The following is a 17,112-nucleotide window of genomic DNA, read 5'->3' as shown; positions in this document are numbered from 1 at the left end:
AAACAGGGAGTGGGAGTTGACAGAGGTTTATTTCAATGAGCTTTGAGTTTGTTTAACCTCCTCGCTTTTCTTCTAGATCCAACACCTTGACAAGAAGAAAAAAAAAAATCAGACAACTTGACCCGGCACAGTTTATGGCGGCAATCGCGCATAACAGTCGTCTTAGAACGACCAAAGCTGCTTCGGAGCGGTTCAAGTGAAAGCTGAAGTAGGGAGGTCTACATGCAAAACAGGGGTTCGGTTACAAGATAAAAGTAAAAAGTGATGGTGACAGAAGGATATACAGTCTACTGAGCATGACTCATTACTCATTACTTAGCTGACCACATCCAAAGATTTCTGAGGGGCAGAGAGAAGAGAAAAGGATGTTTTGCTAAGATGATCTGAGCCTGACGTACCTGCTCTCCAGTCAAACCTGGAGAAGGAACTGGAAGTGCTGGCCATTCAAACGAACGTGGCACTTCACCTCCAGCTGTGCGGTTTAAAGGAATAGCTCAACACATACCGGAAATAAAAGCCAGTGTGTGCTTTGATTCTGACGGTAAAATGAGAAGATCAAAGCCAGCGCTCAAGTCTGTACAGTAATTGTGACGCGACAACCGTTAAACTGTTAGCTTAGCTTAGCGTTAAGAACAAAAGCAAAAGGAAAGTAGTGGTAATCATTTCCTATTCAAAATGAAAGGTTTAAATAAACATAACACATGGTGATTAATTTTATGTTAAGCTTCAGTTGTTCAGTTTGTTATGAACTACTAAAAGGGGAATTCCCCCTCGGTTTTTCCCATTTTAATCCTACTAAAAGATTTCTTTTTGTTTTTGGGGAGGAAGTTCCTTTATTCAAGCGAGTTAATATACTACAGACATTGTAATGTGCTAATTTTGGGCAATAAATATAAAACTGTGCAACAGTCTGAATCTTTTATTTTGTAAAATATTTTTACTCCAAGGATTTAAATCACAAAAAAGTACTCTTTCTTAAGGTCTTTTAAAGGTTTTTTTGTTGTTGTTTTTTGTTTTTTTAACATTTGCTGCCTTTTTAGCCATTTTCAGTCCAGTCCTTGTACCTGACCATTTTCAGAGGAATGCTTTTTTTGTTGTTGTTGTGAAGCCACTTATATCTGACCTATGACTCATTGAAGCATTAAAAAGCCATAAAACTCAAGTAATGAATCATTGTTCTTTCTGTGCATAAAGAGACAGTTTTTTTCCTATCTTTAGGAACTTTGTTACTAGCCGCCTGTCAGAAAACACACTGCATCTTTACTTGAATCTAATACCACAAAAATAGCAGTTTGACAGACATAAAATAGTATTTTTGACAAACAAGGTAATTCCTAAAGAGATAGCAGAAAATGGGCCATGTTGTTTAGTCTGTCCTTAAAGTTGAGGAAACTAGACAAGTGGAGAACAAAGGAATAGGTAGCACAACTAAAAAACATATCTACAGCAGATTAACAGCATGTGAAAGTCTTATCCTTAAGAAACAGAAGAAAATCCAGCAAAAACCTGAGAGATGCATCTGGCCCTTCATTTGATCCATCACGGGGAGAACATGCAAACTCTGCACAGAAAGATCCCCACCTGATGGTGGGATTGAACTCAGGACCTTCTTGCTGTGAGGCTAACCACCATGCCACTGTACTGATCCATCTACTGTTTGCTAAAAACTCATCATAAATGGTCTCAGTGGTAGGGTGGCTGTCAAGATGCCATTCCTAAGGGTAAGAAATGTGGGAGAAGACTGAGGTAAGCCAAATTCTAACAGGTCTTACTGAGTAACTAACTGAAAATGTATCTATAACCATCTGTAAAGCATGGTGGAGGGGAAGTCATGGTTTGGGGCTGTGGTGTTGGAGATCTCGTAATCGATTGGCTTATGAACACAGAAGCATATCATCAGATTTTGATCCACCATTTCACCATCCACCACCAGTTGGCAGTGGTTTCACTGTTCAGCATGACAGTGATCCCAAACACACTGGTAGTTACAAGCATAAAACACACACAGGAGCTCTATCAATCATGGGTGGGCCTCCCCAGATCCCAGACCTCAACATTACTGAAGCAATGTGGGATCGACTTGACAGAGAACAACAGGCAGAAAAATCCAAAGAAGAGCTTTGAATGTCCTTCAAGAATGAGAAGAAACCCTAAGAGAGTTCAGGCTGTGCTGAAGAATAAAGGTGAAAAAACAATGTACATGTTTGCACGTTTCAATAAGCTGCTGTACCAATTTGTCATTTTCCTAGTAGCATATTTTAAAGAATGAGGTATCTCGAGACTTTTGCATAGTACAGGACTCTCTTCTTACCAACATCTAGGTGTTTCCCATTCAGATGTTTAAAGTCTGTCCTACTTCTCTTAAGCATGTTATTGATGACAGTACTTTTCCCTTGAGTTTTTTTTGTAGCGTTCAAAATGATTGTCTTGTAGCGCAAGACAATCACACAGACTGAAAACACATTTAGCCAGATAATTATCGCTCCACTTAAGAGGCTGAAACTGAAAGTGAGAGTGGTTGTAATGTTTAATAATCGCTTGCAGCGTGAAATCTAAACATGGCTTCGATAATTGGTGCTCGGTAAACTCTACGTTCTTTAAACTGGAAAAAAATGTTCAAATAGACTTTGAGTCACAGTTTTACCATCGCTATCAAACTGGTTTAAAAGAAACCTTCAGAATTTCATAAATGTGGTGTCGTGTGGATTCAAGAGGCAAAGCTATCATGGATCATCTGTGGTGTACCGAGTCAGACACATTCTTTGCTGCTACCCTGTAAGCACAGAACAAACATTTAGCTTGCAAATATTTTTTTAAAAGGAAAAGAAATAGCCATTTGTATGGTACAGTGGCAACAATCTGCAACATTTATCGCGTTTTCCTAAAGCACCGTTCATGCTTCTTACTTTTAATAGGAATGACGTCTCCCGACTTAAAAGCAGCCATAGAGGAGAAGCAGCACCATTTGGTGTCATTTTTGGGGTTTACTCCATCAGAGATGATGAGCATTTGCTCTTTTTATACTACTATCAGGAGATGTGTTATCTATTAGGTGCCAAGTCTTTAACACAGGAACTGTTTCTGGCCAGGACCTCAATCAACCGCGATGCTATCATTTTTCTGTAAAGCAAATTTACCTTACCTATGGGTATGAATAAAGTTACCTTACCTTACCTCTTCTGGGAATTCTGCAGGACAACGTGTAATTCCTGAAGTTCTCCGTGTGTATCGTTTAGGATTTTGTAGTAAGTGCTGTTACAGTGCCCGGTGTCCATTGTGTGTAAATGACCCTCATGGTGAAGTTCAGAGAGTTCATGTACAGATTAAGTACTTTCACTCTCTGCAGCTGTAAACAGAGGGCAGTGATGCAGAACACCCAGGACGGGCATCAATGTAATGAGCGCACTCAACTCGCTTTTATGGACTCTGCCTTCATAAACGCTGAGAAATGTATTCAGACAAAGTGTGCAGCTTTTTCCTACCATTCAACAGTGTGAAGTGCCAGAAAACACTTGGAAAACACACATTTGTGATTTTAGAAATGATTGCATGGCAGATTCCCTTTCACCTCAGAATGGTTGGATTTCATTAACAGTTCAAAACAAATCCACTATGCATTCAGACTAAAAAGAACCCGTAGAGCTGTGAGTCTTCTCTCTTTCGTTTTTCAAAAGCAGGAAACTCTCACACCCCATTCAATTCAACTTTTTATTAAAGACATTCTTTTAACAAATATCAATCAGTATTTTTATGCAGTGCTTGATGCAGAAAACGGCTCTTCTGACTGCACATTCCTCACATATCAGGTGACGACTCAAACATCCATGTGACCCCCTTGTTAGGGTGACTAAAAGACCCCTCAATATGTGCTTCGAATTGATCAGCACTGTCCCTTTAAGCAGGCCAGCATGACAGTTGTAAAACTAGGTACTTCCCAGCCACAATGTAGAGCACTACAGGGGCCCAGTCAGGGTGTATCCGTGTCCTCTCAAACAAAAAAAAAGAAAAAAAAAGGGGGAAGTAGATACTACTGAAAACCTTGCAGTATGTTGTGTGTGTTTGCTCCAGTAAGATGCTGTGAAACTGAATCCAGCACGGTCTGCTTCCACCTTTGCATCCTTCCTAGTCAGATCATGTGTCGGTGCAGAAGCTGCAGAAAGATCTGGCCTGCATGGGGGGTCTGCAACACCACCATCACAGCAGCAGCAGAAGCCTGCAAAACACAGGGCAGGCAGGAGCGAGTCAGAGTCCCGATGTGACTGTTTGTGGACAAACCTTAGTTTCATAATGCAAGTTATCAAAAAAAACTTTCAACTCTGTAAATGAGCTGTCCTTTCATTATGACTCGGGAGTCAGTGCTAAATTTGCTGTGAAATTCAGATGAGAGCAGGGAAAGTTTAACACTCACACATTTACCCAAAGCTCAGTTTATCTATCAAACAGTACACAAGATTAAGATCGAAGCTTTAAGGTTTCCAGTTAGCACAAGTAAATGATCTAAATAAAGTTAAGCTCTACTCTTCTTTTTGGGAACTATTAAAGCTGCATTGAGCTCAAAGGTGGGGTCACAAAACTGCCAGAATTTGAAAATAAATAGCCTCCTTTTGCAGGTGTCACCTCTTTGTTTTGAGCGGGTTCTTCACACAGGTTAAAAATACATCAGTTCTGACTTCTGGTGAACCCAAATCACCCTGATATGCTTTCTGCAATTAACCTGTCGCACCGCCACATCTTACATTTTATGTCCACAGTGTCCCCTCATGAGTTTGACCCCCCAAAGCCTGGATCTAGCTCATTACACTGTAATGCATTACATACATGATTGCAGTGTGCTGACAGATATCTGATGTTTCTGTCCAGACGAGCCAAAACCCACATTAATCAAATCGTACCTGCAATAAAAATGCATAGAAGCAAGTAAGCAGAGATAATCGGCCAATCAAATGAGCCAATTATGTCAGCTGACATCAATTAAACAGCGCCAAACTTGAGTTTAGCTTCAATGCCAGACATGAGGAAGTTTCAGTGGCTGAATGTAATCAGCTGTTGTTAAATCTAAGCCCTTTAAAATTAAAAACAAGTTAAAAGCAATATAGATCTATGACATGCAGGACTTGGGTCTCTAGCGTGACCTGCTACACCACCGTGGATATGAATCAGTACAGACGAGAGATAAAAACTAATTTGTGTTCAAGGACATGCAAATAGGGTGGGAAATTCACGTCTTGACACTCAAATCAGTAGATCAGAGGCTGTGACTACTTCACAAACTACCGTGAGACTGTTGAAATGATTGTATAATGCTCTTGAATCATGATTTAACCAACACACTGAGATCTGCTTTTTATTGGCCGGTTATTATGAACATCAAGCTCAAACTAATCCAGTCTAAACAATTTCAAGCCCCTAAACACAGCATTTTCTATACGTTTTGGCCTTTACTTCACATGTAAACGGCATTTTAGGGCATGGAAAATGGAGCTTTTTAAAAAATTCCTGCATTCACAGTGGGTCTCGCAACATCAACGGTGCACTACTTTATCGCCTTTTTGACGTCAGACTGTCCTCTGTGTTATTGTTTGATTTCTTCTGATTGGCCAGCGTCTTAAAATGGTTAAGGTTCTACGTTGCTTTCGCAGCTACATCAGATACATTAGTACAGTACAGTCAACGGCGGTTATGGACCACAACCACTCGCGAATACTTGACATCCTCTCTAACAACGCGTAGAACTAATTAAATTTTCCTGGGAGCTCTGTGTTTGGAATTTGCAAATTGGCGAAGCTTTTAAAGAAAAATAAAATACATTTTATTTATATTTTGCAGTGTTTACATTAATATTAATATTTGAACATCAGTAAATATTTTTTATGATAACATTTTTTACTTACATATTTATGATTTTTATTTACACAAGAACACAAAAAAAACCGCACCTTTCATCTTTTCATGCATTTTGAAACTGGATCTTTTGGAGACCTGGAATGTAAATGTGCCCGCCTCTGAAGCACTTTGGGTCGGCATCTGTTGTTTAAATTTGCTATTGGCTTTAAATAAAATAGTGACGGTAAACACAAAAAGGTTCAGACATTTTTTTTCACAGTGCATGTTTGAGGTATAGTTTTAATTCCCCCCCAAATTATTAATTTATTACAGTTCATCTGGCTACCTACAGAACTTAAGCCCCTTTTCTATTAGTACCTACTTGGATCGACTCTGCACGGTTCGCCACGGTTTTAAGGATTTTCCGTTAGGTCACAGTACCTGGTATCAGGTACTTTTTAGTACCTTCACAATCCGGGGTTCCAAGCGATTCAAGCAGGTACTAAAATGTGAGATTGCCAGACTGCATGCCACTGATTGGCTGGTCAATGACGTCACTTGATGAGTCATGAGAGCGTCTCGTTCATGAAAATAAAAACTGTGGTCCTCCGAGTCTGACGAAAAGCCACAGAGCGAGCAGCAGGTATATCTCTACGTCCAACTTTGTTGTAGCGTTTGTGTTGCATACATCATGGGACGCTCAGCAGGATTGCCATGATGACAACCACGCACAGGAGGTAGTACTAGATTATAACGGAAAACCAGTCGTGGCGAGTCGATCCAAGTAGGAGTAGATGCTAATGGAAATCGTCTCTAGAGGATAGAAAAATAGTATTGTGCTAGTATTGATCCAATACCTTTACCAGCGCTGGTATCGATCTTATAAATATTTGAATCAATCCACCCATTTTTTTTTTTCTTATCATGAAAGTGTAAAATCCCAGATTTAAAAAAAACACCTGTAGACAAAGGTTTACTGATTAGACTGTGCACTAATTGGAGGCTTTCATCTTTGGTATTACTAGACAAAACTACATTAGGTTCAACTATAAGTCCCTAAAAAAAACATCTCATTATAAGGTCATTTAATGCACGATTTAATCAAATGTGAATAGTTTAAATGGCATTTGCATCATTTTAAATGCATTTCTTTAAAGTTCAAAACACGTTTGTGACTTTTACGAGTTCAAGGATCAAGTGAAACCGAAGCTCTTTGTGTTTGGACAAAGCTTCTAATAAAGTTTCTCCAGGTGTAACCAAATAAACTAATGAATTTGGCGAACAAGCACTCAGGCAGGCAGTTTAGTGTAGCTTCTAGGTATAAAGCTGAAGGCAACATTATAAAAGAAGCAGCACAGTGTTGCTGGGACTGCCACAGTCTTCCTCCACTTCCTGTCACTGCCCCTGATGGGGCATTTACTCAGGAATCTAAATCTGCCAATCACATGATGAAGGCGTTGAGTCACCTTAAGCTTGAGTAGGTTGCTTAAAAGAAAAACAAACCTCCAACAACAACAGTCTGGGACATCACCTTTTTTCTTTCGAATGGAAAAACTAACAATAAACGGTCTTGCTTGTCCATAGAGGGTGTTTCACGAAAACAACTGGTGTAAATATGTCTCACACATCAGAAAACCTTAAAATAATAAAACTGACACCACCACATGATTGGTTGGTGTTAGACGTCAACGCGGCACAACACTGGTGTAATCATCAAAGGTCTGGCTCTAACCTGCCTAACCACTTTCATCACTACAGCCCACAGACACCTGCCAAATTAGTTTTTTTTTTTAATAAGCAGAAAGGAAATCAAAGATGCACACAAACTCTAGGTTGCATTTTCCCCTTATCTATTTAGTTTTATCTGAAATGATAAGTGAGTGAATGTGTTGTGACATCAGATTAAACTTATAGCTATGCCTTAAAAGCACTTAAATAACAGAGGATCTTGTCACGCTGACATATTTGGTGCTTCCATCATTGCCCTGTTATAGAAGCGTTACACGGTCACACAGTGGTTGGCTCCCCAGGCAGCTGAGCGGTTGCTAAAGCAGGAAAGCCACGTGTCAGTGAAAATGTATTTCCAGCGGGTGACTGAGTGTTAAAAGGAATGTGGGCGAGGTTGTAACCAACACGACCCGGCTGGCACCGTGCCCCACTGCCTCTTCACGTGATCTCACCCCTATTTGCAGTTTGGTATCTGAGTGTAGATGAGTGATCCCACCAGCAGAGTGTCATATGTACCTTTATAGTAAGCATTATGGAGAGGCTGGCGCTGCGTGCTCATATCTGGCTCTGATGGTGTACGGCACTTTCATTTATGCTCTGAGGCTATTTATACTTTATAAGCAGCAAACTAACCGCAGGTATAACACTGAGGCATGCAGCCTGAATGACATTTCCCACAGTGACTTTGTTGCACTGCGGGAAATCCCATTCATCTGATGTTGAATAAACCAGGTCAGTCATTTGATAACAGTGGCGCTGGAAGGGAGTCACGTCTACAATAGGTCACAGAGATAACTAGTTGGCTGAGATCCACCAAAAGTCAAATTCTGCGCTATGAATTCTCAGCAGGGGCAGCAACGGTGGCGCAGTGGTTAGCACTGCTGCCTCACAGCAACAAGGTCCTGAGTTTGACTCCACCATATGTGTGGAGTTTGCATGTTCTCCCTGTGTTTGTGTGGGTTCCCTCCGGGAACTCCAGCTTCCTCCCACAGTACAAAGACATTTACCTCAGTCTTATACGTGGGGTTAGTTTGCTGCTGATAAAGTATAAATTGCCTCAGAGCATAAATGAAAGTGCCGTACAATTTGCAATTCTAAATTGTGTTGTCTGTCTCTCTGTGTTAGCCCGATGGATGGATGGACTAGTCAGCGCTACACGCTGCACATTAGCTGTCAAATCAAACTGATCTTTTAAAAAGGCGAACATTCATTCATTCACAAGCTTCCAGCCTCACCGTGCAATGGGATTCCAATACGTTCTTCCAATATGCGCACTGCTTCTCTACCTTAAATAAATAAACTAATTAGCAGAAAGCTATTAGAAGGTTTTACTTGTATGTGTTATTTTCATCTTTCATGTATAAATGAAGGTCGTTTAGAAGACAGATTAATTCTCTATAATCAAATTTTAAGCCATTAAGGAGGCTTACGTTTGGTTGCGTGATGCCATAAGCTAGATAACTTACTCTTCAGACCCTCGCATTTTCAAAAATGTGAGATTACGACTCGCTACAATTGATTTCTTTGTCGCCATGTCAGAGATAATTTCTTTACCTTGTGACTCTGCTTTTAAAGGATTTACAAAAGCTAGAATAGATCTCAGTCTAATAATTAAGAATCATTGCGTGCAGAAGAGTCTTGTCACTCAGCAGACATCTGTCAGCGCAGCAACATTATATGTTCCTCTGCTGATTGTCTCTTTTGGGCGAGGACACCTCAAAGAGACATTATGCAACTCTCCCATAGTTTTCTGTTAAGGACTGTTTTAGTGCAGTGTCTCTTCATTATAATCTTTCTGATGCTACGAGTCCTTATGGTGCTCAGAGAAATAGCAGACATTCTTTTTTCCAACCTGTTTCTAAAATAAAGACTGAACTATGAGAGCCGATCTCTATTAAAAACAAAAAAGCATCAATTCTACTGTACTGTGCAAAATCCTTAAGCCAGTTCTCATTTTATATTTTCCTTCCAGGAAGCCAGACCTTCTTTCTTCTTCTCTGTGTTATTCTTTCTGTTGTTATTATAGTTCTACAGACTTTCTGAGGTTCCCTCAGAGTTTTTCTTTCATCCACCCTAACCATCAAAACATTATCAGAAACGGTCTTAGTGGAAGGGTGGCTGTCAAGAACCTATTCTTAAGAACAGGGAGCTCAAAATCAGTGGCAACAGGTCTTATGGACTGATGAATCCAACTTTGAAATATTGAAACTGTCGCCAGTATGGTTGGAGGTCATGAGAGGTACGACAGTGAGTGTGTACAGCTATCTGTATGCATGGTGGAGGCTCTCTTATGGTTTGGAGCTGCATTTAAGGCAGTGGTGTTGGAGAACTTGTCAGAATTAGTGGAATTAGAGAAAACTACCATCACATTTTGAGATCCCATGCAACAACACTGATCGCAAACACAGTGCCAATTCGGTAAAAGCATACATGGGTAGAAGAAGTGTGTTTCTTCTAGGATCACCGTGACAGAGAACAGAGCAAAAAGAGCTTTGAATGTCCTTCAAGAAGCCTGGAGAACTATTTCTAAACACTATTTAAAGAAGTTACAAGAAAGTTCTCCTAAGAGAACAAAGGTGGTCTTACAAAATATCGACTTTTGAGTTCATCAGAACTGTACAAACTCTGCCTAATATCCTGTATTTGCAGATGCTTCAATAAATTGCTGCTCCAATTTCCCATTTTCCAAACAACATATCAAGAAATAAGAGGTGTCTCAAAACATTTGCACAGTACTGCATACTTACATAAAACAAAATACATAAAAAATCATGTAAATTGCTTCTTCTTTGCTACCTTTAAAGATAGTAAACAACAAAACTGTATCACAGCCAACATCTGGTGACAAACAGCTTTAATTCTGAGGTGATTCTGGTCCAGTCAGAGTCTGAAGTTGTCTTTTAATCCCTAATCTTTCCATAATTACGGATTATGAATTTGCCTCTGTTTTGACTCATGTCTTCAGTTGTCTCAATAGGAACAGCTACTCATGTTTATCCACCTACACAGCTGCTTGGATCTCACCCATCTCACTGGAGGATATTCAGATTCTAACACACTTCACAAATTGGTTGTCAGTAACTCGGATTTATGTTGATTTATGTTGATTTTCTTATTTTGCGTACATACTTGGCTACACCGATAATTAAAACGAAAAATCACAGACAAATCGAAGGCAACTGAATTTTCTTCCCTCGCATTCACCTAAGTTCATCTGCTTCATACTAACGAAACGTCTGCCTCTTAAAACTCATCCCACTCCAGCTGCTTAATGTCTCTGTTGTAACTTGAACCGACAGGAATGTAAAGGAGTGCCGATGCCAGCGCGATCTGCGACCTATCCATCACCGACAACAAGCTCATTACCCAAAAACCTCTTGAGCGGAGCTGCGAAACAGGAGGGCACCGGGGGAGGTGAAAGGTCTGACCTGGACTTTCCTGGGTTTGAAGGACCACCCCGAGCACAGCGAGATCTCAAAGCCAGACGAGAGCACCCGTCTCCTGATTCGACGTGACGTATATAATATTCACGTTTCAGATGCATAAGCCTCCCCGGGTGCAGCAGGGGATCCTCGTCACTTAGCACCGTGTGATGCTGAGTTCAGGGCCAGGCAGTCCTCGAGAGCTCCAGCCTCATTAGCGATCTGTGTTTCCGAGATTCACCAACTGACGCTGACCGACAGCTGCTCCAGAGGAAAGCCAGCGGGCTGAGAGAGCGCTTCCTAAAAAGAAAAAAGAAAAAAAAAATCACCCTTTCACAAAGCAGAGGCTTCATCTCACACTGTGACGCTGTAATTTCAGTGGAAGTGTGCTACACTATCCTTTCTCTGCCAAACCAGAAATAAATTGGCTCAGACTTTTCAGCTGCTCTTTGTAATGAGTCAGCGTTGCTAATGTTTCCCTTCTCACAGAAAAAAAGAAAAGAAAAGGGGGACCACACATATGAAAAACTGTGGGCATTTCACTTAGCTCTTCCTGCCTCTCTTTGACTCTTATGAATGGGTACAAATGAGACCACAGGGAGGAATGAATGCGCCTTTTTCATATCTTTGAAATCAGCTCAATCAGATAGATACTAACAGCTGATGGAGGCAGTGTGTGTCATATCGAGCTGCTATGAAGTTCAAGGTGTAAGAAGAGAACCCCCAACACCCGCCTTCAGCATCTTTTTTTCTTTACACGAGGAGCCAGTGAAGTCACCACAGCTGCTGCCTCTCTGCCACAGAGGCCGAGTGAAAGGTCGTCCCTCCAGCTGAAGGTTGTAAATTCAAGACGTAAAACGGGAAAGACGCGCCACTAAACAGGTGCAGGAGCAGAATGAATGGTCACCCGGGTTTTTTTTTTCCCCCAATCTCAGAACGAGCAAGGACAAAGAGGGGGTGAAACGGGCGTGTTCAGACTCAAGCAGCGATAGTCCTTCATGAAACCTTGGATTGTCTCATTTTGGAGCAGCACTTTAAAAAAGAAAAAAATCATCATAATAAAACAAAACCAAACATCCCTATCTGACACATACAGGAAACATGAGGTGTTCAGTGAAACCTTAGCTGAGTGATTTAAACCAAAAGGAAAAACCATGGTCAGATATGACACCAGAGCTACATCTAATGAAAATGATCATTAGTGTATATGGTAGTGATCGCGGTTGTATATTCCAGTGTGGACTGGAGCACATGAATAATGCATGAATGCGTATTTTGTTGTCGGGTGGGATTTTCTATCATTAATCTGCCTGCTGATCCACATTTATTTCCACATTACTCGACAGCTCAGCGTCGTTACTCAAAGTCGGCCGGCGCAGTCTGAGATATTAGTTTGAGCTGTCCTTTGAAAATAACTTTGCACTGATAGAGATTTGTGTGGATAAACTGTAGCGTCTCTCCTTAAGGGGACATCTCAAACCACATCTATCTTGTGTGAATATTAAGCACAAGGGTCTGCTGCGATCAGCCTGGATTCACTTTGATTATTAGTTTATTTTCTCTTCTTTTGCAGTTCATACGTACAACCTTATTCAGCTAAAAGCCCCCAATTAGACGTTTGTGTCTCATGTACGATCACCAGTTTACAGCGTGTTTACTGCAATGCCCACCAACAGATCTGTCGTAACACCTCTACCTTAACTGCCTTCCATCTCCTCCCTTGACTGATTACCAGGTTGTGTTCAGGTGGAGGATTAGCTGAAGCAACACTAAAACATGGCGTGCAACTGCGGTTGTGACGTCACCGTTGGCGCGAAAACTAGCTGCTGCCCAGCTTCTCCCCACAGATGACACAGTCCGGTTGAGGTTGCTTGCACAATAATCTCTACTCGCTATTTTCCGCTTTTCTTTAAGTGATGGGCCATCTTTCATGTGCCAAGCTGCAACTGCGAATACAGAAAAAAAAATGCATTCTCATCCAGGAGTGTCACACAGTGCCGCTGTGACGTGTCTCATCGTTACGAAAAAGCCGTCTTATGGCAGCTGAGACAGAACTACTGTTTTTTAGAGAATGGCAGAGTTTGTGAGGTGGGTGGAGAAGCCAGGAGACGTTTCACTTCTCCTTTTATCCACATGCCCATCTGTTCCTTCATGTGACTATTTTCTAAAACTCTTGCCATCTTTCAGTAATAATGTATAGTTGTCACAAAGCCCACAACACACTGGCGTAGGGGTTAATAAGCCGTGCGCACTCCATACTTCAGGGATAAATCAGACCAATCAAGGTGTCTGAATTTTCCTTTAAAAGTTCAGGACTAGAACTCATAAACAGAAGGTTTATTCTTTAGGTTCAAGGTTCAAGGTTCTTTATTTGTCACATGTATAACACACAAGTATAACATACAGTGAAATGTAGCCTGACACGCTCCTCGACATGTGCAAAAATGGGGGGGGGGGGGTAGAGGAAGAACATTATATATATATATATATATATATATATACATAAATAGTATATACATTGGGTGAATGTGCAGTAGTAGCAGCAAGCAGGTGAATTCTGTACATTAATATGAATAGACATCTGACTATTTTACAGAATAGACATTATCACCTGATTCGGGTCTCCATCTCTTCTCTAACTGCCAAAAATACTTTAAGTCTGCATTTCTTTTGAAAGGATTAATGCTCGAGTCAAGGTGCCCCTTCTCCAGACCAGCAGAATACCTGCAAAAGCTGCTTTAACATGCATAAACTGAGATAGCAGCAAACTAAAAATCAAATCTATTACTTCCGGTGAGTGCTTCACATGATGCTGGGATCAAATAAGGACCCTTTTATGCTTCAGGAAATGTTTTATTAACCTATTTTTATTGTGAATGTTAACTGAACATACGTGGACAATGCAGCAAACATCCGAGAATCTTTAAAGCCAAACTACCGATTTGGGGTCACCTAGAGGACGCCAGGTCATAATCTAACTTGACAAACCACTGTCTTTGTCCACATTGTGCTTTGTTTTACTGACTTCCTCTGCTAATGAGTACATTTGCGTGAAATTGTTCTATGACACAGTAGAAATAGTTGTAAGAGGGATATAATTCATAGGGTCACGCTGATACTGTTCCCGGCGACATTCGTGGAATTTCTTCCTGTTTATTCTCCTTTCATCTCCACATCCAGTCATTAAGAAACATCCTACACAAATCCAATAAAGGAACAACCAGCCCTCACATTAGCATGCTGATGCAACAGTGCTTATTTCCTGCCTTAAGAATGACACCATTATCATCCTCAGATAACCAGCAATAAAATTAAGTTTGGGTCTTTCCACTGCTTTTAGGCCCCTAATTTCCCCTAATGTCCTAACGTAGGAGAAACATGAACTTAAAGAGTTCAAACTTTAGAAAACGTTTTCATGAAAACTCTCCTTCTCACCGTCAGCGCTGACATTTTCCATGATGTCAGTTCTTCTGATTGACCTAACCGTGAACTATGTGATGCTTTAGATAATGAAGCTGCACCGTGTCTGATTTTTCCCAACGTCACGAGGAATTTCATGTATTTTTGTGCCCAGAGGGCAAAAGCAGCAGCAGCAGCTTCAGCCAGGCATGTTCAGGAAGACACGGGAATAAAGCGGAAGCAGTCAAGGCATGAATTTCATACCAATATGACACATGACAAATGAACTTCACAAGAGATGAAAGATCTGATTACTCAGATTTTAATAACGAAGGATCGCTGCGGTAGCCAAAGGGGAGAAAAAAAGCATCTAAAGAAGCCACATATGTCCTGATGTGAAATTTATGAATTGATAAAGCAGTAAAAATGTTAAGTTTAGCTGCACAACTTCCTCTAATGTAGTTCCAGTGTTTTTTAAGGGTCATGACCTTCTGACCGCACCTCCGATAAGTCAATCAGTGGACTGCGTGACAGACTTTAGATAAAATGTGGAACATGCAAACCAAAAGCACACAAGCAAACAAATGATTGTTCATTCATTGATTTTATCGGCCACACATATGTGCAACGTATGTCTGCATACAGATTTACAATTAAAAATTTCCCGATGGCAACGGTATCAACGGTTCTTCTTCTAATGAAATGAATGAAAAAGCGTTTTTTAAAAGAAGACAGTTTCGTTTTTTCTCTAAGTGTGTAAACGATCGAATAAGTTTTAAAACATTTGTACATGTGAATTTCCCCAGAGTGCGAATAATAAAGTTTGCATCTATTGGGAGAAATTCACCTTTTCTTGGTTTCATTGTGTTAACCAGTAGGTTCAAACCTCCACCCAGGATTGGAGCCTCTGTTTGCCCCTCCTGACGTCTCCTCCTCACTGCCGTTTCTGCCAAATGAAAAGAAGCAGCTCGGCAGTCAGAGTGAATCTGATTCAGTGTGAGCAGCCTGCTGCCATCACTTTTGGTGCTGTAAGCGCCGTCAGCGTTCACTAGTTTCACTGTACCTTGTGTGTCTTGTGATGGTACTTTGACTGGGTGCAGTTAACCGTGCACACATGTAATTGGTCTTGAGGCAATCGATTTACTAATTTGTCTACTAGTTTCAGGAGACTGGGGCCAGGGATATATTTTCCCACCGTTTGTGTTACCACCTGGCTCAAAAGACCCAACATAATGTGGATAGCTCAAATAAAACATGGGTTTTATTTGAAATGACTTCATAATCTCAGCTCACAAATATTTTTGGTTAGGTAAGGCAGGTGAGTTGAAGACCGAAGATGTTGGAGAGAAATCTACTCAAACCATGCTTTTACTTGTTTAAATTCTTGTTCATTTTAAGATTCTGCTTGACGTGCTCTGAAAATAATGTGAAATTTCAGGCATGATTTTTTCTTTTGGGTCCGTTGGAGGCGTGACCACATGCAGATTACTTTTCTCATTAATATACGCATGCATGTTTGTCTTACGTTTGCAGTGATGCGTCACAAATGCACAGATAACTACCCCAGCTGTCTTTTATCTTTCAGTTACGTCACACCATCTATACTTGAGAGGTGTGGTCATGTTATCTCCACCTAAAAATGCTTCTACGTCACTTTTGAAATGCCGACCTTTGGTTGATTGTGAAAAACAGAAAATGTATTCAGGTTTACCTCATAAACTCAGAAATCTATGTCGAACTTTCACTAAAACATTTTTAATGGTCACACTGCAAAACAAAACCATAAAGTCCAGTCTTCAAAACTCCTTAAGAGTCAAAAACAACAGATGAGGCGGATTGATGCTAAATGTATCCCATTTGATACTTCTACATCATCAATTTTTCCTATTTTGTCACCTGAAAAAACACAAGTAACGTAAAAAAATTATATAGATTTTAAGCAATGACTAACAAAAACAACAGCTGGATGAAGAAAATATCACAAATTAAAACTCAGGCAAATTAATATTTTATTTCTTTTTTTAAATTTGTTAGGTTCAATAGACACAAAAGAATTCATGACTCGATCTTTAAACGGTTAAATTGGTGACATTTTGCTATTAAAACCATGATTTATTACGATATTAATGCTCAAAGTTGGTCAAAAAAATTTGTTAGATTGTGGAAAATTGTGGCAAATGCACACTTTGATGCAACTGGAAAAATGTTCACAATATGGAGATAAAATGTTAACTTTTAACTGAAATTTGCTCAATTTTATTTATTTATTTTTTAATTTAGATGGGTTTTGTCTTTGTTGACAGATTTGAAGTAAAGAGAAGACAGAAAACGAGGGGAGGATACGCAGCAAAGGGCTACAGGTTGGACTCGAACTCGGGCCTCTGCATTTAAGCCATGGGACGAATGTCGCCCTGCTCGACCAGTTAGCTAAACTGGCACCAAAAAAACAAATAAATCACAATTTATTCAAATCATCTCACTGTCACCAACAAACTGATCCAAACATTAAAGCAGTTACAGCAAGCATCCGCTGGAGACCCTCATTCTGCTGCAAGCAACAACCAATAACTAACCTGGCTTCACATGATGCTGGAGGCACTGCATTAATCAACAACTCAAGAGACATGTGAAACAGGAAGCTCTGTGTCCTCTGTTCAACAATAAGGACACAGAGCTGTGATTAATTGCTGCCTCTTGACCACCGCGCTGCAGGTTTAACGGACACGTTACTTCAGCTTCT

General features: G+C 40.4%; 1 long non-coding RNA gene across 1 annotated transcript in view; it reads right to left on the bottom strand.

Annotated features, from left to right (window-relative positions):
• Window positions 1-3,366: 3,366 nt before the first annotated feature.
• The window catches only part of LOC146380474 (uncharacterized), a 35,834-nt gene continuing 22,088 nt past the window's right edge, over window positions 3,367-17,112 (bottom strand). Inside the window, exons 2-3 of the long non-coding RNA XR_014801308.1 lie at window positions 10,980-11,273; window positions 3,367-4,213 (exon numbers count right to left, since the gene is read on the bottom strand). This is a non-coding gene — a long non-coding RNA (uncharacterized LOC146380474). The remainder of the gene's footprint in view (window positions 4,214-10,979; window positions 11,274-17,112) is intronic.

Source organism: Perissodus microlepis, chromosome 9 (genome assembly GCF_051167445.1).
Source record: "Perissodus microlepis isolate ML-2025 ecotype Zambia chromosome 9, ASM5116744v1, whole genome shotgun sequence".
NCBI classification, from domain to species: Eukaryota; Metazoa; Chordata; class Actinopteri; order Cichliformes; family Cichlidae; genus Perissodus; species Perissodus microlepis.
The sequence above is the reverse complement of the archived record's forward strand: the minus strand, read 5'-3'. Positions and strand labels throughout refer to the sequence as shown.